Source organism: Urocitellus parryii, unplaced genomic scaffold, assembly GCF_045843805.1.
Source record: "Urocitellus parryii isolate mUroPar1 unplaced genomic scaffold, mUroPar1.hap1 Scaffold_45, whole genome shotgun sequence".
Taxonomy (NCBI): domain Eukaryota; kingdom Metazoa; phylum Chordata; class Mammalia; order Rodentia; family Sciuridae; genus Urocitellus; species Urocitellus parryii.
The window spans coordinates 769,248-790,124 of record NW_027554016.1 but is presented as its reverse complement, the minus strand read 5'-3'; the positions used below and the strand labels follow the sequence as shown (position 1 = coordinate 790,124).

Here is a 20,877-nt window from a genome sequence, read left to right as displayed (position 1 = left end):
TTCCTTGCTTAGGTATAGGAAGGATGTATATTAACTAAAATTTCATTGTCATAATTTCTTTTTTTTTTTAAAGAGAGAGTGAGAGAGGAGAGAGAGAGAGAGAGAGAGAGAATTTTTTAATATTTATTTTTTAGTTCTCGGCGGACACAACATCTTCGTTGGTATGTGGTGCTGAGGATCGAACCCGGGCCGCACGCATGCCAGGCGAGCGCGCTACCGCTGAGCCACATCTCCAGCCCCATTGTCATAATTTCTTCCCTACATTTCTCCTATTACTCCTTCTGTTTTAAACACAATCACAATGTAGCAAACTCTCAAAATGTGTGTGTGTGTGTGTGTGTGTATATATATATATATATATATATATATATATATATATTTTCATACAAAGACTTTCTAAAAACATGTAACTGTAAGTATGCCACAAATACTATTTAAAATACCAATGTTAGGGATAGAGATTGAAAAATACACTATCTTTTCTTATAAGTTGTGTCTGTTGTTTGTTTTCAGGGGTAAGAAGGCCATAGAGGAATGAGGGCCTTCATACAAGAACCAATTGCTTCACCCGAAACCACAAACTCTGTTGCAGCAGAATTTCATTGAAGAGTAAATCTTTTTTTTTTTTCTGTAAAGGGAAAAAGTTGAAATTGCACATAATTAAAAAGAAAGTCTCTAACATCATTTAATGTTACCCATAAGGACACAAAATATTAAATAACTCATTTTCCTACTTGAGAAACAGGCTTCATCAACCAAACTAGAGCATTATGTAGTATGTATTAATGAATAATAGAAAAAAATCATCTCTCCACTTTCTACCCTGTAAAGACTTAAAACAATGGTAAAATGGTTTTAGAGAATGCCCATGAATTTGGTTATCAATTAAGAATACAACCTAAGGGATAATTTGTGAGTGCCATCTGGCATCCAGGCAGCCTTATCAACAAAAATAAAACTTGTTGAGATCATCCAAATTTACAATTCACATACACTTTTACATCTGTATTGAATTAATTTTTTTTGGTACTGGCTTCCATGTAATAAAACAATTGTCTGCAGGTTTTATAAAAAAGACACATCTTCGAAAATTAAAATGTGCAATATTCAAGTTGAAAACCACAAAAAGAATTCCTTTATCAAAAAAGTTAGTTGTGAGACAGAATTCATTTGCATTAAACCCTAAAACTGACAGCTCAGTCAGAACAATTCTGTTTGAAACTTTCATTCCAAGTATCTGCCACAAAAGGGTACACAGTCTATTATGTCATAAGTTCTGAAATCCAAAAGATTTATAAACATAGTTAAAGGTGGAAACAGGATCCAGAATCTAGAAAAAGCTCTAATTCACCCCTAATTCAGCAAGCTCAGTGTAATGATAGTTTTAAGAAACTGTTAACTGGCACACTGAATTTTCTTTTCAAAAGCAGTGTCTGTGTCATAGCCCATGTTGTTTTCAGGTATTTTCCTGTAGAACAAGCGGCATCTTAAATTTGCATGTTCAAATTGTGTACTTACTCCTGATACCCACCAAAAGGAGGGACTGTATATAGAGAACGATTTTCTATCCCCTAAAATGTTTTGATCACTGCAAGAACTGCTGATTACTGTGTCCTATCAATGTCAAATCTCAGGGATTCTTACAAGCAATTCAAAGGGGGATATGAAAGGGTGGGTTAGTTCTTATTATAGCCAGTTTGCTTTCTGAAGAAGATATCCTGCAGATAACCTGATATTAGATATCCCCTCAGGGACCGTTTACATCTAACAACCCTACCAAAAGTCCATTTTAATATAAAATATGAATCCAATATGTTTCCAAATATACTCAAAAGGCATTCCAGTGTGAATTGTCTCATATTGTGAAGTATTTTCTTTTAAACATAAACCTTTTATTTCCCAAAACTAAATTCCAAAAAATGATAAGTGCTACAAGTTTTATACTACAAAGGACAAAAGCAAAGGCATCTGTTTTCCTGCCCGATTCTGGTCTTCTCCCCTCCCCCACTCTACATCCTGCAGACCATTTGTAGGTCTTGGTTGTTAAAATTTATTTGTACAGTAGTCTTATAATGCCCTGAATGCTGAAAAACTTATCCTTTAATATTGCTTGGCTTAAATTTATACACTGCTCTTAGGAAGGAAACCCAAAAGCCTTTTTAATTACAGATGTATTACAGAAAATTTTCCCCTCAAAATTCCGATGCTGTGAAATATCAACTCCCTGAGATCACAGAAAGAAAATGACTTACATTCTTGGAAAATGAAGCCACTAGCAGTTTTCTCAGACAGCATTTTCTAAACCCCAAACTACACCCTGTGGCAAATGGGAGTATTTCATACAAAATACATTTAGATAGATGCTTATGAAACCAATAAACAAATATCACAGGGTTCTTGAGGATAAGGGAAGGAATCACACATAGAAAATAAAGCAAGAAATTTTTCCTCTACATTTAGAAGTGCTACAGCACAGACTTAAAGTCAAAATGAACCTGAGAACTGTAAATTTGTCATCCCTGCTGTAGGTAATGCTCAGCTCCTGAGGAAAATGCTGGCAAAACTGATTCTTTGCTAAAATAAAATAAAAACAAAAACTAAAAGGGTAAAAGGGAGTCATTGATCAAATATTTCTTTAGGTACTAGGTACAAAAGTGTATGGTGCCAAAATTTTGCAAGCTTTCATATAAAGTTTAAAATATACTAGTTTTGAACATTTTCCATCTCTTCATATCTTTTAGAAAATGCCCCTCTGTTAGACTCTGCCATCCCAGGACTGGAGGTGTTGTTTTCATCCTTTTGACCTTCCACAGGTGGCCCCAGGTGGCCCTACCTAACAGTGCCTGACCAGCCAGCCCAGAGAATAAACTGGGGGTCTTCTTTGCTGTCGCCAGGCCTACAGGTCATAAATTCCTCGCAAAACCCACATTCTGCAGGCTGACCCCAACTCACATGTTCCCTGAGATCCCTTCAGGCATAGAGGAGCTCCATACTGGAGTTGGTTTCCCCAATGAGTCACTTTCAGTGTCCGTGGAGCAGACGCTGTGTTCTGTTCCTTTCTGGAAGCCGGGCAGCAACACCTCCAAGGCACACAGCAGGTGGCACTGCACAGTCCCCAGGAATGTGGGCTCAGACACTGGTCCCTTCACAGTGATGAAGAGCGACAGGTAAGAGCCCTAGAACAGAGCATCAGAGACACCACCAAGCCCTAGAACCTGCAGAGCCCAGCGATCTGGGAGATGAGGCCTGGCGCATGGAGATTGGAGCGCAGCCCACAATTACTACAGGCCTCTGCCCTCGCTGCAGAGGTGGCCCAGGAGCTCTGGCCTCCCCCCCCTGCCAGGCTCTGCTGCCCTGGGGCCTGTTTTCCCGCCCTGGTGTGGTCGAGCTCTGACTCTGGAGGGGACTTGCTCTCCTGGTGCCTGACCCTAGACCCGATGAGCTAGAGGAAGAAGAAAAACCAAGAGGAGGACACTGCCTTAGCAGGGACTAGGGACCCTCCAGAAACCTGTCCAGTCCGGCTGACAGGGAACCCAGCTGGCGCTGGGGTGCGGTTCCCAGGGAGGTGGTGGACTGGGGGGCCCCAGGCCCTGGGGTCCTTTTCTTCCCTCTAGAAAGTCCTGAGCGCCAGGAGCCAGACCCTCCTCATCTGTGGACTTCATCCTGCTGGCAGCCCCTGCCGGCTCCTTCCTGAGTCTCTCTTAATGATAAGTCTTTTCTGGATTATGTGACTTTTTGCACCACTGAAACTTGGGAAGCAAGACAGAACACTGAGCCCCTTCTTTTTTTAATATATTTTACTTGTGGATGAACACAATACATTTACTTATTTATCTAATGTGATGATGAGGATCAAAACCGGGGTCTCCCACTGATAGACCCAACCTTTCTTAAAATTGGGCATCTCGCCATAAAACCATGAAAAGATAATTTCGGCTTTACTATGAATTACTGCAAATTCTGAACCTACTTGGAATGCCTGCCCATGCCCTGAACTCACCCAGGTCCAGTTTTCCCTGACCAGATAACAACCCTTTCCTAAAGCTTAGTGATGCCTCATAAATTCTGGCCTTCCCTGGCCAGACAATGACCCTCTCTGAGTCTCTAAGATCTCCATAAATTCTGATGCCGGGGCCAGCAAAAATGTAAACTTGTGTTATGCTCCTCAGAGTGTTGTTATCTGTAACCCCCCCTTTGTGTAACTTTTTGGGCTATAAAACTGGGCCACAAAGAAGCCTTGGGGCTGTCTTGTTCCCGCCGTTTTGGGAGGGAAAGGCAGCCAGGCTGGTCGAAATAATAAGCTTGCTTTAATTTGATTTTAATTGGAGTCAGTGGTCTTTTCTTGCGTCCTGGTCTAACATTCCCCTGCCTCACTTTCCTGAACTTGTGAAGTTAATGAGGCTGTCTACAAACTAACAGTTCCCCTGCCTCACTTTCCTGAACTTCTAGGATTTCATGCATATGTCACCACACATGACAATTTTAGATTATTGTAATAGCCCCCCAACAGCACTGTACAGGCTGCAGGGAATTCATTTGATTTATAATTTAAACCCCTGAGGCAAGTTTATGTGAAGTAGCCAGTGTAAGAATGTTGTGTAAAGATATCTTGGGAATAAACAGGGATTTTTTTTCTAACCTCTTTTGTGAATGACTGTTGGAAACCATAGTCCATAAAAGTCCTAGAAAAAGAATGCAAATTTATTTGTGTGCCATTTACAGATACTTGCACATGCCCAGTCACCTTTGCATCTAAAACTTGAAACTTCAGAACATAGTAACTCACACAAAATTTGTTAAAGTTGAAAAACTCAGTACAAAAACAAATTTCTTTTAGGAGCAATTGGTAGTTGTGGAGTTATTACTGTGGTGAGCAGAGTTGGAACAAGGCTCTGGAAGACCTAAAATCTCACTCAGGTTATTGGTGATTTACTGTATTTTACATTATTACACTCACAATACAATACTGCCATTAATAGCAGTTGAGAAAATATGCTGATAATGTCTTGAGCTAAACTGGCACCTTCGATATTCAGCTACTTCTCTGCCTTGATCCCAGCTGAGTCATTAGCATGGAACAGGAATGTGAATAGGGTATTTCCTGAGCTTATTGTTTTTGGGTCAGCTGCTCCATCAGGGTGGGGGATCTGAAACCGGGCAGGTGGAAGTAGTTTTGTGTGTGTTCCTTTGCTCTGGCTGAAGTCTATAATTTAAAATGACAAAAGATTTAGAGTAATGTGCTTGGAATTATTTTCCATACACTTCACAGTTTACATCAAGGACAAGCACCAGCTAGAATTTATCTCAACACCCCTTTACATACAAAATATAGGTTGATATTTAATATGTTGGAAGTTTAATCAAGGTTTATTAATAAGAGAACCAGCTGGTCTAGATAGATGTAAAGTACCACCAAGTCCTATGTTTTCAGAACAAAAACGAATGTTAGCTATATAGGCATGCAGAAGAATTTTTTCTTTGTTATTTGTTTATTTTTTATATATAGAAAGCACATAGAGGAAAAAGGAGACCAAGGTGGGAAATATAATTACTGGCAGGACTATGAAACATCAAAAAATAGAATCTAGATTTCATAAAAGAAAAATTTGACATATTGTATTTGGAGATGTGGATGATATGAGTGCCCATGATAAGAATGTTGTAAGCTTCTGAAAGAAAATTGACATGGTGAAAGAAGCTTATATAACCTACATCCTAACTTAAGCCATTTTCTTCCCCCAAAATAAGCAATCTAGGTAAACCATTGCTTGACTCTACTGCTGAATACTGAATAAAGAAAAGATTGCCAATGAGAGGGTTGCTTCTTATCTTCCACCTTTGTCAGGTTTGTGTCATTTATGCTAATGTTAATCAATCCAAAATTATACAAACAGTAATGACATTTCAGCCCCTTTGAAATTTGTCAATGAATTCCTGACCATTTTGATGGAGGCTCACAGCAGGCCTAGCAGGTGCCCTGGAGAAGATTTGGACCTGGATGGCAGCATTAAAACCTTATTTTTGGGGCTGGGGATGTGGCTCAAGCAGTAGTGCGCTCGCCTGGCGTGCATGCGGCCCAGGTTCGATCCTCAGCACCACATAAAAACAAAGATGTTGTGTCCGCTGAGAACTAAGAAAAAATAAATAAATATTAAAACTCTCTCTCTGTTTCACTCTCTCTTTAAAAAAAAAATCAACTTATTTTCCTCCATCTGAAAATTAATTAATATCTTGAGATGAGTTTCTGGCTGGAGGCAGAAAACAGCAATCATTTAAGAAGAGTGAGTCAGCTCAGAAATGTATAAAACCCACCTGGGCACTAGGGTTCAGTAGTTGACTGGTCAGAAATATCTGCAGTGGCCTTATAATGGCAGCCTTGCACATAGAAAGATCAATCTTGGTGCTTGCCGGGTTTCCGGGTAAGTCACATGGATCCCAAGCATTGGCCACTCACCTGTCTTCCTACAAAACCTGCAAAGCCACTGCCCAGGTGTTCCTTCTTAATAGTAGCTGAACACTCTGTGTTTTTCAAGGTGAATAAATAAATAAATAACAGTACCATGACTGCTCACCCCAGCCTGCTTGTTTCAATGTGAATAGAGTTGATCTGTTTCAAAACTAAGCTAAGTGGGGCTGGGCTTGTGGCTCAGTGGTAGAGCACTTACTTAGAATGTGGGTGTTAGACAAGGACGCAAGAAAAGACCACTGACTCCAATTAAAATCAAATTAAAGCAAGCTTATTATTTCGACCGGCCGGGCTGCCTTTCCCTCCCAAAACGGCGGGAACAAGACAGCCCCGAGGCTTCTTTGTGGCCCAGTTTTATAGCCCAAAAAGTTACACAAAGGGGGGGTTACAGATAACAACACTCTGAGGAGCATAACACAAGTTTACATTTTTGCTGGCCCCGGCATCAGAATTTATGGAGATCTTAGAGACTCAGAGAGGGTCATTGTCTGGCCAGGGAAGGCCAGAATTTATGAGGCATCACTAAGCTTTAGGAAAGGGTTGTTATCTGGTCAGGGAAAACTGGACCTGGGTGAGTTCAGGGCATGGGCAGGCATTCCAAGTAGGTTCAGAATTTGCAGTAATTCATAGTAAAGCTGAAATTATCTTTTCATGGTTTTATGGCGAGATGCCCAATTTTAAGAAAGGTTGGGTCTATCAGGAACTGTTAGTTTGTAGACAAAATATAACATAAAAAGGACTGTGGATGTGGCTCAGTGGAAAGCGCCCCTGGGTTTAATACTCAGCACCAAACCAAAAATTAAAAAAAATAAACATAAGGATTCCAGAGTACAAAAAACAGGTAAAAATGTTGGCAACAGCATAAATTTAATAAATATATATTTTTATAAAAGTGTTACGGTTCTTTAAAAGCCCAAAGTAAAAATGCTACATAATCCACTAATAATAATTGGGGGTAGTAGCACAAGGTTGTACATGCCTGTACTCCCAGTGACTTAGAAGGATAAGACAGGAGGATCACAAGTTAGAGACCAGACTCAAAAACTTGGAAAGGTCCTAAGCATATTAGTAAACCCTGTCTCAATAATAAATAAATAAATAAATAAATAAATAAATAAATAAATAAATAAATAAAATAGGTGGAGACTGGGTATGTAGCACATTAGTAAAGTGCCCATGAGTTAATCCCTGGGTTCAATCCTCAGTACCACAAATAAGTAAATAAATAAAATAAAGGAGAGAAAGAGAGAGATAGATTGAATTTGCATGTAATTTAAATTCTAAATAAATAAAATTTATGGGTATATATATAAAGCAATTGAAATCCTTTTGTTGAAGATATTGCTGCCCTTCTATTTTTATTGCATCTTTATTCACAGTATCTAATAAAAGGAAACAAATGAAGTGCCTTTTAGATAAAAGGTATTATCAGAAAATGCCTTCCAGCTGCAGATTATTCTACTAGTGCCTTTAGAAACTACACACTTAAAATTAAAACTGGTCCCTAGAAGGCAAGACTCAGATACTGGTGTTTTTAAGTACTCCAAGATATTTGGTATCTGTGGGTACCTTTTTTCAGACCTTTTTTCAGACTGTTCTAAAACTCAGAACGAGGTACATATGGGAGGTCAGGATGAAACCACAATATACAGTAAATTCTTCAATGGGTATTCTTAACTCAGACACTCTAATAGATGAAACAGTGTTGGAGATAAAACTAGAATCTCTGTTTCACTGATTTCTGGGTTATGGATTCTATCCAAACATATATTAGAAAAAACTTAAGGCTACTAGTTAAAATCTATTTAAAATAGGTATTGAAATTATACCAAAGGCTGAGTGTGTGGGTGCAGGCCTGTAATACCAGTTGCTGGAGAGGCTGAGGCAGAAGGATCAAAAGTTCAAAGCTAGCCTCAGCAAAAGTTGGGTGCTAAATGACTCAGTGAAACCTCATTTCTAAATGAAGTAAAAAATAACCCTGAGACTGAGTTTCAGTAGTCAAGTGTTCCTAAATTCAATCTCTAGTATCCACCATAAAAAAAATGTACCAGGGGCCTGGGGCTGGGGCTCAGTGGTAGCTGACTTGTCTGGCACTTGGCTTAATTCTCAGCACTACATATAAGTAAATAAAGTAAAGGTCTATCAACAACTAAAAAATAGGTTTGTTTACATAATGTACCTATTTGTTGACAGCCTGTGACCTAATTTGCTGTGTACTTTAGTTTTTGAGATTGAAGTTGGCCATGCATGGTGGTGCTTGCCTGGAATCTCAGCTTCTTCAGAGGCTGAGATAGGAGGATCCTGAATTTGAAGTCAGTCTCAGCAATGGTGAGAAGCTAAGCAACTCAGTGAAACCTTTTCTCTAAGTAAAAATAATAAAAAATAAGGGTTGGGATGTGGCTCAGTGGTAGAGTGCCCATGACTTCAATCCCTGGTTTTGCCTCCCAAAATATGGGACTGGGGATATAGCTCAGCTGGTAGAGTACTTGCCTTCTAAGCATGAGCCCCTGGGTTTAATTCCCAGTACCACCAAAAACAAAAAAAAAAGGAAAGAAGAGAGAGATTGATCTTTCATGTAGTTTAAACTTAAGTTAGTCCCACTTTTATTTTCTCTGCCACAGCAGAGAAAGGTGTTTACTGAAATGTTTGAAATGTTTCTATGGGTCAGGGCCATTTTAATAAAATGGTCTTACATATAAAAACAAAATGAATTGAGGACCTTTATTGGGAAACATAAACTACACTACCTCATATAGAAGAGATTAATTCCTTTTAATGTAACCTAATTTTATTCTGCTTTTTTCATATGTAAAAAGCTCAGATTGTCTGTAAAGATGGAGCCTGGAGTGGCTGAGGATGTGGCTCAAGTGGTAGCACACTCACCTGGCATGGGTGCGGCCCAGGTTCAATCCTCAGCACCACCTACAAACAAAGATGTTGTGTCTGCTGAAAACTAAAAAAAAAAAAAATTAAAAAATTCTCTCTCTCTCTCTCTCTCTCTCCCTCTCTCTCTTTCTAAAAAAAAAAAAAAAAAGATGGTGCCTGTAGCATTTCTCTTCCAGGAGCTCAGGTCCATGACACACTGAATGGTGCGAACTTTTAATGGCACAATGGCACAACTCCAAAACCCTAAAGTGGCGTGATCTCTCAGCCAATAAAGAAGTAAGAACCCAATCCCCCCTGCTCCTCCTCATCCCCCATTGAGCCCATAAATATCAACACCCTCTCCCTCTCCCCCATCCTCCTCCCCCTCTCTTCCCCCCTCTCTCTCCCCTTCCCCCTTCCCCCTTCTCTTCTGTGATGGGCCTCTACAGTCCTGCTTTTTGAGTTTATGGAGCTTTTCCACCAGTCCTACACAGAAGATAAATCAAATCTTTTAAAAATGTTCTCTAGTTCTTAAAGAAAAATGAAATGAAATATGGGAAAATAGTCATTGATAATGTTGAAAGTGGAGTTTTGAGATGAAACAAAATTTCCTACTTTGCCAATTGCATCTGGGTGCTTCTCTCACAAATTTTGAAGGATAAAATCTATTTATTTAAGCAAGTAGAAATAGAACTCCCACCATGTGGGATGGGGAATGATACCAGATAAACTCATTTTTGTGTGCCATCTTAAATTTTTTCCATGTCTGTTTTTCAGCAGACATGGAAAAAATTTATTTAAAAAGGTTTTTAAAAAGGCATCCTGAGTACCATATGGGTTCATTTTCGTCTTTTCCGTGACCCATCTTTCCTCTTGCAACTTCACCATGGGACAAAGGACTTTTTTGAAGGTGTTCCCAAAAGTGGGCGTTAAGGTTTTTTACGTTTGAAATAGGCCTTAATGGTGCTCATTAACATATCTTCCAATTAGCCTCCAGCTGTGGTAAAATGAGGTTCATTTCCCTTCTATTTTATACATATTCACTATGAAAAAAAGAACCCTAGATTTGAATATGTGAACAGAGAGCTAGAAAACTAGAGGTTTATTCTCAGACATAGGAAAAGCTAAGCTGAAGTTCTGGAATTGATATTGTTGTTCTGAATTTGTGATACTGCTTCCCCTACATTTAAAAAGCTCAGGAGTCATGAGGAGCATTGAGTTAAAATTTAGCATCAGCAACATAACTAAGAAACTCAATTATATAAAAATATTTAAAAAGGGCTGGGGATGTGATTCAGCGGCTGAACACCCCTGGGTTGAATTCCTGGTACCAAAAAGAAAACAAAACACACACTCACACAAAACCCTCCCTAACAAGCTCTAAAAGTACAATCTCTCTTATGCATGGAAACAACAAATGAAATTGGGGTTCTCTTCAGATAATTATCCCAGTCTTCACCACACAATGTGGGAACATGCTGAACTCATGGCACATGGATGCCCACAGAGGGCTTTAGAGACAAGCTGAAAACACCATACTGAAAGGGTAAAGTTTCTAAGCTGGAAAGCTTGAATGTAAAAGATTAGGTATTATTAAATTCCTCTGTTACACCCAGATTCCTGAGATAGTTAAAACAATGCCCTACTGGCCATTTAGCCTAGGGACTTGTGCAGTTCATCACAGGGCCAGAACCAATCAGTTTGAATGTGTAACCCGCTTAGGAATGACCAATCACCCCCGCCTGACCTGTTCCCACCAATGAATGTGCCAATCACGTCTCAGAGTTGTTCAATTTTCCTGCGCCTCATGATGATTTGTTCTGATGTATGCAAAGCCCACCGCCCTCTCCAGAAAGTGTACTTAAGCTCTGCTTGACCTCAGCTCGGGGCTCCGGGCTGCTCTTCCTTCTTGAGTGAGCATGGGGCCCCAGTGCGCTGGAATGGATCCCCAATAAATCCCCTTTTGCCAATTGCATGGAGTAAGTCTCTTGTGTGGTGTCTCCCTCCGACACTCTGCCAGACCCCTCTTACAATACAATTATGGAACAAAATGACCAGGTTTTTAACTGCTGATCTAAGCTTCAATAGACTAGTAAGGGGGGTGGAGGGTGATCTGCCAAAGAGACCCTCTGAGGAGTCCTGTGAAGATGGCCTTAGGCCTGAGCCTACACAACTCTATTTTAAAAATTCCAGTTTCAAACCTGCAGTCTCAGCAGGAACACACACACAGAGCACTCCAGTATGGCCTCAAACAAGTTATTTCCCCTCAACCTGATAAATAGAGTGAAGCCCCTGGCAGGCTGTACTATAGCCTGATAAGAGAGAAAGACAAAAATATCAGGGTGGAGACCAGCAGACAAGATGTTTCTGACCCCAGGGTAGATGATAAGGAGAAATCTGGTGGTAGCTAAAGAAGATTGCAAGGGGGGGGGTCGAAAAGCCCAAAATTTTATGTAAATAATAGAGCTAATGAACAGGGATTCAGCCAGCCAAAACAAGGATGCACTTGAGCTGGAGAGCCTGATGAGGACCTGATATCCCATCACTTGTTTTTATTTCCTGATCCTCTGCATAATCCTCACCACTCTCCAACTCTGTGCCCTTGTCTGGACCCTGGTGAGAACTCCAACTTCTCTCTATCATCCTCTCCTCAACTAGTCATCTGCTCCACACCAGGAAAGACCTGCCTTGGTTTTTGTCCTGATCACCCTGGTCTGAGTGAGTATGCATATGCTTGAGATAAAGCCTAAGGCTTGAGACTTTTGAACTTAGCATGCAGAGGGAATGTCTGTAATTAGCCTGTCATTATTACCTGTGTTTTGCAGTGCTTAGAATTACTTTATAATTGTTAGCTGTAATTGGATTATGTCTATTGCAGTACCTAGCATTAAGAATTGTTGTTTTATTGATTAAGAACCTACAATTATGTTGAGTAATTGAATGAATAAAGCATCAAAAGGGGCAGAAGTGCATGGAAATATTTTATTTCTCTCCTATACTGCATATATCACAATTGTTGCCCCCTCACAAGTCCCTAGCCACAATTTTCATTTTTTGTCTTTGCCACTCTTGCCAGCTTCAAACAACCTACTTATCCAGTCTCAAGATAACAAGGCACACTTATTATTTTCTTGCTTTCAGGATTTTCAGAGTTCTTCCTATGATTTTTTTCAGTTTCTTCTTAGCACAGAAACTTGGGCTCCTGATCCATGAAAGAATGCCTACAAAATGATTAAAAAATGGCACCTAAGAGACAGATTTGAGTGCTCGCTTTGGCAGTACATATACTAACATTGGAACGATACAGAGAAGATTAGCATGGCCCCTGCGCAAGGATGACACGCAAATTTGTGAAGCGTTCCATATTTTCGACATGAACTAAAAAAAAAAAAAAAAAAAAAAGACAGATTTGACAAGTCTTTAGGCACTGACTCCAACCTAAGCTGAGTGGGCCCAGAATCAAGTCCAAAAGGCAGTCTGTTCCATTTTCATTGTTAAAAGCCTAAGGATCAGGGCTGGGGATATGAACTTAAATAAGAGAAATTAAAATACTTCTTATAAGATATCAGCTGTTTTCCAGGTATTCACTGTACCACATGTAATTAAAACCTGACATTTTCCCTCCTGTGGATATTGTTGTCTATAACTGTATAAGAAGTCACTCTAAAACTTACTAGTTCACATTTGGATTGAACTGCATTCATCGGCAATATTTTTGCTGCATATGTTTAGCTGTTAAGATTACTGAACTTGGAGCTGGGGATGTGGCTCAAGCAGTAGTGTGCTCGGCATGCGTGCAGCCCAGGTTCGATCCTCTGCACCAGATACAAACAAAGATGTTGTGTCCGCCGAAAACTAAAAAATAAATATTAAAAAATTCTCTCTCTCTCTCTCTCTCTCTCAAAAAAAAAAAAAAGAAAAAAAAGATTACTGAACTTCAGAGGGTGATCTGGTTGCCAAAAAAAGCACCCTGAATCTTCTTCACATTTCTCAGAATCTAACAAATTAAGGTGAGCTTGTTCTCATTGAGCAGACAGTGTTCTGAAAGCAAAAACAGAAACATTAAAAAATATTTTCTGACTAGTACTCTTTCATAGCCACAACTTTATATGAGCCATAAAAAAAAAAAAAAACAAGAAGATACCTGACCCAAAATTTGAAGAATGCATTCTGCATTTGGCTAGAGTAGGAGTAAAATTGCATTATCAAATTTCTGTACACAGATAAGGCTAAAGGATTACTGATATTATGTCACTAATTCTGCCTTTTGTAATAGATGAGGTTTGTACAGCTGTTCAGTGTCAAAAAATATTTTAAAAATCCTACAAGTACTGTGTGTATGTGTGTGTGTGTGTGTGTGAGTGTGTGGGTTTGTGTGTTTATATGAGTGTAGTACTGGTGGTTGAACTGAGAGAATTATTATTCCTGAGCTATACCCTCAATTTTTTTCTTTTCTTTTTTTTTATTTTGAAACAGGATCTTACAAAGATGCTTTGTTGTGTGCCCACAATTTTTAAGTACATATCAAGATCAAATATACCTGACCCAAAGGCAAAACTTACCTCCTTTAGAAGCCATGATTCATCATTATTTTTAAGTAGTGACATTTTTAAGTAGTGACATTTATTCAAAAAGGGGAGGGGGGGTTACGCACATATGGTGGCTCATGTCAGCAATCTTAATAATTTGGGAGACTTAAGCAGAAGAATCACAATTTCAAATTCAGCCTGAATAATATGAGAGGGCCCTACGAAACTAAGCAAGGATTTGTGTGAGAACTAAAAATAAAATACAATTTAAAAAGCCTGGTGATATAGGGGGTTTAGGAGTACTACCCTGAGTTAAATATTCATTCCTCTCCCCTTTAAAAAGAAGTAAAGAAAGAATAAAAAAAAGAAAAACAAAATTTTTACATCTGATGAACTTTTTACTCAAAGGGGATAATATGTTTGACAAAAACTTATAAAGCTTATAGCAAAGATTTAAGATATACTTGGGAAATTGTTGAAAATTGAATTGAAAAATCAAGAACAAGCAATATTTTTTAAATTTCTTATCAGGAGAAATTTGAAAACAGGCATATTTCATTTTAGTCATGATGAAAATGCAGGATGCTAAGGAAACTGCAACAAAAGGACTGTATCAGTATCACAAAAGTTTTGTAAATGGAGAATATGAAACACTACATAAAAAAGTGAGGGCGAGACAACATTAAGGCTATATGTGTAATCTAAAATGAATAATATACTAAATCTCCACTATATGAATTTTATCTGGGAGTATGTCTTAAAAACAAAACAATTCTCCTTGCATAAAGCAGAGGATTTGTGATAGTCTCAAATTACAAATGATTTCACATCTGTGGCTGTTTTGCAGGGGCTCATATCAAAAAAGCAAGGTTTGGGGCTCAAGCAGTTAAAAGAAGATGTGAGGAACTTTTGGGATAGTAGGCATGCTACTTTTGAAGGCAGCAATAGCCCATAACCAGCTTCTAGCTTCTATCCCTCAGCCCCCCAAATTATTAAATCGATTTTTTTTTTATGCAGGTCAGACAAAGAAGGCACATCAACAACATTTTACTGATGTAAGAGAATGCTCACAAACAAATATTTTTGACCTTCAGTTCATAGATTGAATATGAGTGTTTATGACCTTGGCTACTTGCTAAAAATACAGCCCTCTGGAAGCCTTGCCAGGTACTAACATACTTGGTCTTTTTTTGTCCTTAAATGACTCATGGCATTGAGCATTTTACAACTTCTACTGTAAGGAGCAATGCTAATCTCTCCATTTTTAAGGTGCAACACATAATGCCATTTATCTCTAATTCTTACAGACAAAAAGTAATAATCTTGCTCTCTTGCCCCTTGGGTAAATTACTTTTTAAGTCCACCAGTTCTGCTTAACAGGTAAAATGGGGTAAACTTGGATACCTGAGCTGGCCATGCCAGTTGTTCACTGGAGCCTTTGACTGCTGTTGTTTCATTTTATGCGTCATCCATTGACTGGACTTGAAGGCCTTTATCCTTCTTCTTCTCCCCAGACTCAATCATCACAATGGGGAAGGTTGACAGGTATTTTCAAAATACAGAGATCTTACTCTACTGGATATACTTTGGATTCCTATACTTCTTGATTATTTTGCAATTCCTCATTCTGGTAGTTTCTCATACACTTGCATCAGTTTTTGCTGTCAGATCTATAGAAACCATTCATCCCATGGCCAGAGCAGCTGCACATGACTCATTTGACTACTTCTCCAAATCATCTATGTCACTGCTGCCCCTTTTTTCTTTGTCCAGGTACTGGGGCCTGGACTTCAGAAATTCATTGATAGTTCAACTTCCAAGGTTTCTGTTTGCACACAGTGCAGTCAGAATCTTTATTTCTGTTTGCAAGGAACTCATCCCATTATGTCACAGCTCTCCACAAGTGTTGTATGCTTCTTCATGTCCATAGGTGCCACTACTCCCCTAACAATCTCCATTAATCTATCAGGACTGAGATATCTCTCACCTGCAAATATCCTAAAGACTATGTGAGTTGCTGTGTGGGTGTTGGGACCCAGGATGTAAAATTTTGGTCTCTAGAAATTGAGAGATGTAAGGAAGAGTTGGCAGTGTAGTCATGCTTATCCAAAGGTAACAATAGCTCCCAGGTAGCTCAGAGCATTCAGCCCTCAGACTCCTGCATTATTCCATAGGCCTTTTCATATATAGGCCAGAAAACAAAGGTGCATGATCAATATTTTACATAGTGAACACATGCTCAGAAGAAAATGTTTATGACAATGAATGCATACACTAAATCAAGGTATTTATTACTTAAATAAATAATAATAATATTAATCATCATCATCATCATCATCATCATCATCATCATAACAGTATCCTGATGGGAGTAGATATAGCCATGTTTGGACTTTCCAATTATCCACCCTTATAGGATTCATCATCAAAAAATCTAAAGTCTTCTGCAATGATCTATTAGCAAGGAGGTAAGAGTTCTGCATTCACAGCCTCAAAAAATATGCTGTATTGTGATATGACTAGAACACAATCCCCCTGTCTAGGATTACTAAAAGCAATCTCCATACTAAAGAATAAAATTGAAATCACAACCCTGCATTAGGCTAAAGACAAAACTGCAAAATAATTCTTTTAAAAATGTTTAGACTCTAGTTTCTGTGTTACTGATGATCTGATGACCTAGAGTCTTCTCTCCAGTGATAACAATCTCTTTTGGTTAAAGGATGATATCTAAAATGAAAATGGATCTGTGCCCAGAATCCTGTGAAAAACAGTGTCCACTTTTGTACACTTCTGAGTTGTAGATGGCTGCTCTCTCAAAGTTCAGAGTCTCTCCTGTTCTTTGGCCCTGAGAAAATGTTGTTTGGTGTATTTATTCCATAACCGATGACACAGAACTGAGTTGTCCATTTTTTTTCACCTTGCTGAGGTCAGGGTATTTATAGATCTCAAACATGGAATATAGCTGTGGTGAACATAGATATCCCTGAGAGGTCAAGAGTGAATTTTAGGATGAAGCTTGAAAAATACATTTATTTATTAGTCAATTTATATTTTTAAAAATAATAATATTTTGGATATAGTGGTTTAAGTTATTAAATTGATTTAAGCTGTCCTTCTTAATTTTTATTATGAATATTAGAAATTTTTAAATTATACTAGTGCATTATACTGTTTTTCCCTCTGGGAAAATATTAATGCCTTAGGACACTGCTTAGAAGTTTAAAAAATTTGCTTTCTCATAAGACCAGAGAGCACAAAAGTTAAATGAAATTTTAAAATAATTTTGATAAAATTTTTATTCATAAAAGTATATATTTTGGGTGTGTGGGAGATCTTGCCTTTTGGTTTTATTTTCTCCATTGGGTATCTTCTCAAAGAAATTAAGTTTTCATCACATGAGAAGAACATCACATAATCTTTTACCTTTCCCCCTCTCACTAACGTGTGGCTGTAGAGTTTAAGAGTGGTGAGGATAATACAAATTATGAGAAGTGATGAGATGCCATTCCGAGACCTCATCAGCCTCCCCAGCTCAAGTACATTTTTTATTGAGCTGGCTGAATATCTGTTCATTTGCTCTACACTTTTTTTTTTAAAGAGAGGGTGAGAGAGAGAGAGAATTTTAATATTTATTTTTTAGTTATCGGCGGACACAACATCTTTGTTTTGTATGTGGTGCTGAGGATCGAACCCAGGCCGCACACATGCCAGGCGAGCACGCTACCGCTTGAGCCACATCCCCAGCCCTGCTCTACTCTATACTAAATTTTACAGCTTTTTTACCCTTTTTTCAATCCTTGTTAGTTACCACCAGATTTTTCCATGACATCATTTACTCTAGGGCCAGAAACATCTGGTCTGGTGGTCTGCACCTTGGTCTTCTCACTCTTCCCTCTTATTAGGTGAGGACAACCTGCCAGAGGCCTCACTCTGTTTATCAAGGTGAGGGGAATTGATTTGTTTATGTCTGAGCGCAATACTGCAGGGCTTCTTTAGGCATGCCTGCTGAGACTGCATGTTTCAAACTGAAGTTTTTAAAATGGAGTTTTTTAGCCCAGGCCTAAGGCCATCCTCACAATACTGTAGTAATTTGTCCAAAATTAAGGTTGTTTTGTTGTTGTTGTTGTTGTTGTTGTTGTTTGTTCTTTAATGTATTTGTCCTCGATTTAATTTTTTTCTTTTTTCTTTTCTTTCTTTTTTTTTTTTTTTTTGTACCAGGTATTTAACTCAGGGGCACTGAGACACATCCCCAGTCCTTTTTTGTATTTATTTAGAGAGAGGGTCTCACTTAGTTGCTTTGTGCCTTGCTTTTGCTGAGGGTAGATTTGAACTCATGATACCCAACTTAAGAGGGGTCCGGCGGAGCGTCGGAGGGAGAGACCATACACAAGAGACTTACTCCATGCAATTGGCAAAAGGGGATTTATTGGGGATCCATTCCAGCGCGCTGGGACTCTGTGCCCACTCAAGAAGGGAGCACAGCTCAGAGCACCGAGCAGAGGTTCAAACAGAGCTTAAGTACACTTTTTGGGGAGGGCGGGAGGCTTTGCATACATCAGAACAAATCATCATGAGGCGTGGGGAAATTGAACAACAACTCTGAGATGTGATTGGCACATTCATTGGCGGGAACCGGCCAGGCGGCGGTGATTGGTCATTCGTAAGCGGGTTACACATTCAAACTGATTGGTTCGGGCCCTGTGAGGAACTGCACAGGGCCCTAGGCTAAATGGCCAGTAGGGCATTGTTTTAACTATCTCAGGAATCTGGGTGTAACAGAGGAACTTAATAATACCTAATCTTTTACATTCAAGCTTTCCAGCTGAGAAACTTTACCCTTTCACCATGTATAATTCTTCTGTGCCACAGGGGTTATGGTCTGTGCCACCAAGTTTGCTTTCAACTGAGTTTTTAAATATGTAAGACAACTTTATTAAAATGACATTTAGAAGCATTCCTAATATTCAAGTAAACTCCTTTGTCCTGGTGTGGCAGGAAATAAAAGTGGAACTGGACTTTAATTTAAATAATAAGAAAGTTCAATTGTAAGGGCTTAATCAGAACACAGATACTTAGAAGATTACAGGCCATAGCACTGTTGTACTTTTTTAAAATATTTTTTTCTTAGTTGTAGATGAACAAAGTATCTTTATTATTATTATTATTATTATTATTATTATTATTATTAGTCCAGTATCAAACAGACTGCCTCATGCATACTAGCCAAGCACTCTACTACAGAGAAACAACCCTAAACCCTTACCTGTTTTTTTTTTAATATTTATTTATATTTTATTTATTTATATGTGGTGCTGAGAATTAAGCTCAGGGCCTCATATATGCTAGGCAAGCACTGTACCACCCAGCCACACCTTCAGCTATTTCCTGGTACTTTTTAAATATCAGTTTTACATAAATTTTAATTAGTAGCTTTAACCCTTTTTCAATATCTGTTTGGATTAAAACAATAACCTAGAAATCAGTGAAGCAAAGTCTAGTTTTATCTCAAACTCTGATTTTACTTCCTCTTTCTTCCCCAGACAAGACACCTTATCACAGTGTCTGAATTAAGATTTCCCCTTGAGGAATTTACTGTATGTTGTCCACATTCCAAACTCCAAAATTTACCTATTTCTTAGTTTTGGAAAAGTCTTACACAATTTGTCTAGAGGTACCAAAATATTTTGGAGTTCTCAGAAGAATCCATATCTGAGTCTTGCCTTTTAGGGAGCAGTTTGAATTATAAGTATGCAGCTTTTAAGGCAAGTAGGTAGATGATCTCCAGCTGGAAGGAACCTTTTCATCAATACCTTGCATCTAAAAGGCACTTCATTTGATTCCTTTTATTAGATACTGTGAATAAACCTACAATAAAAATGGAAGTGAATTAATTTCTTTAATAAAAGTGTTCCAATTTCTTTAGATATTTATCCAGAATTATAATTACTGGGTTATAAGGCATTTTTTAAACCAAGAATTGTTATTTATTTTTATTTATTTTAGGCACTTTACCACTTTGTTACATCCCTATTTTTTTAATAAGACAGGATATCATTGAGTCACTTAAGCCATGGCCAAGTTTCTGAGGATGGTCTTGCAATTAAGTTCCTCCTGTTTCATCCTCCTGAGCCACTGAGAGCACAGACATTCACAATAATACCCTGCTTCAAAAAATTAATATTAGTGGATTATATGGCATTTTTATTTTGAGCTCTTAAGAACCATGATAGGGGCTGGGAATGTGGCTCAAGCGGTAGTGCTCTTGCCTGGCATGCATGCGGCACTGGGTTTTATCCTCAGCAACCAAGTACAAATAAAGATGATGTGTCTGCCAAAAATTAAAATGAATAAATAAATATTAAAATTCTCTCTCTCTCTCTCTCTCTCTCTCTCTCTCTCTCTCTCTCTCTCTCTCCCTCTCTCTCTCTTTAAAAAAAAAGAACCATGGATTTTTTCGAAAGTATCTTTATTAACTTTAAATTTAAATTTTATTTATACATATACACCTATACTCTGGAGTCTCTACTATCTTTCAGATATTTGTTTAGTTTGGTGTGGTTTGGTGCTAGGAATTGAACTCCATGGGTGCTTACCACTGAGTTATGTCTCCAGTCCTTTTTTTTTTTTTTGAGACAGGTGATATATCACTAATATTTCAATAAGTTGCTTATAGCCTTTCTACATTGTTAAGGCTGTCTTTCAAATCACAATCCTCCTGACTTGCCTCTCCAGCCTCTAGTATATTTGCCACCACACCTAGCTCTTTCAGATTATTATAATAACCTTTTCAACAACACTGCCCAGGCTACAGAAAATCTCTTTTATGGATGCATTTTATCCCTGTGGAAAGTTTATATGAAGTAGCCAATGTAGGACTATTCTGTAAAGATTTGTTGGAATAAACAGAGATCATTGTTTTTTAAGCTCCTTTCTGAACAGCTGTTTGGTATCATAGTTCATAAAAGTGCTAGGAAAATGATGTAAATTCATTTGTTTGAAATCTACAGAGATTTA

The 20,877-nt window shown here is 38.4% G+C and overlaps 1 non-coding gene across 1 annotated transcript; it reads left to right on the top strand.

Moving 5' to 3' along the window:
- Positions 1-12,594: 12,594 nt before the first annotated feature.
- On the top strand, positions 12,595-12,701 carry LOC113178161 (U6 spliceosomal RNA). Its single transcript, XR_003300185.1, has one exon. It is a non-coding gene; the product is annotated as a U6 spliceosomal RNA (small nuclear RNA).
- The last annotated feature ends 8,176 nt before the right edge of the window (positions 12,702-20,877 follow it).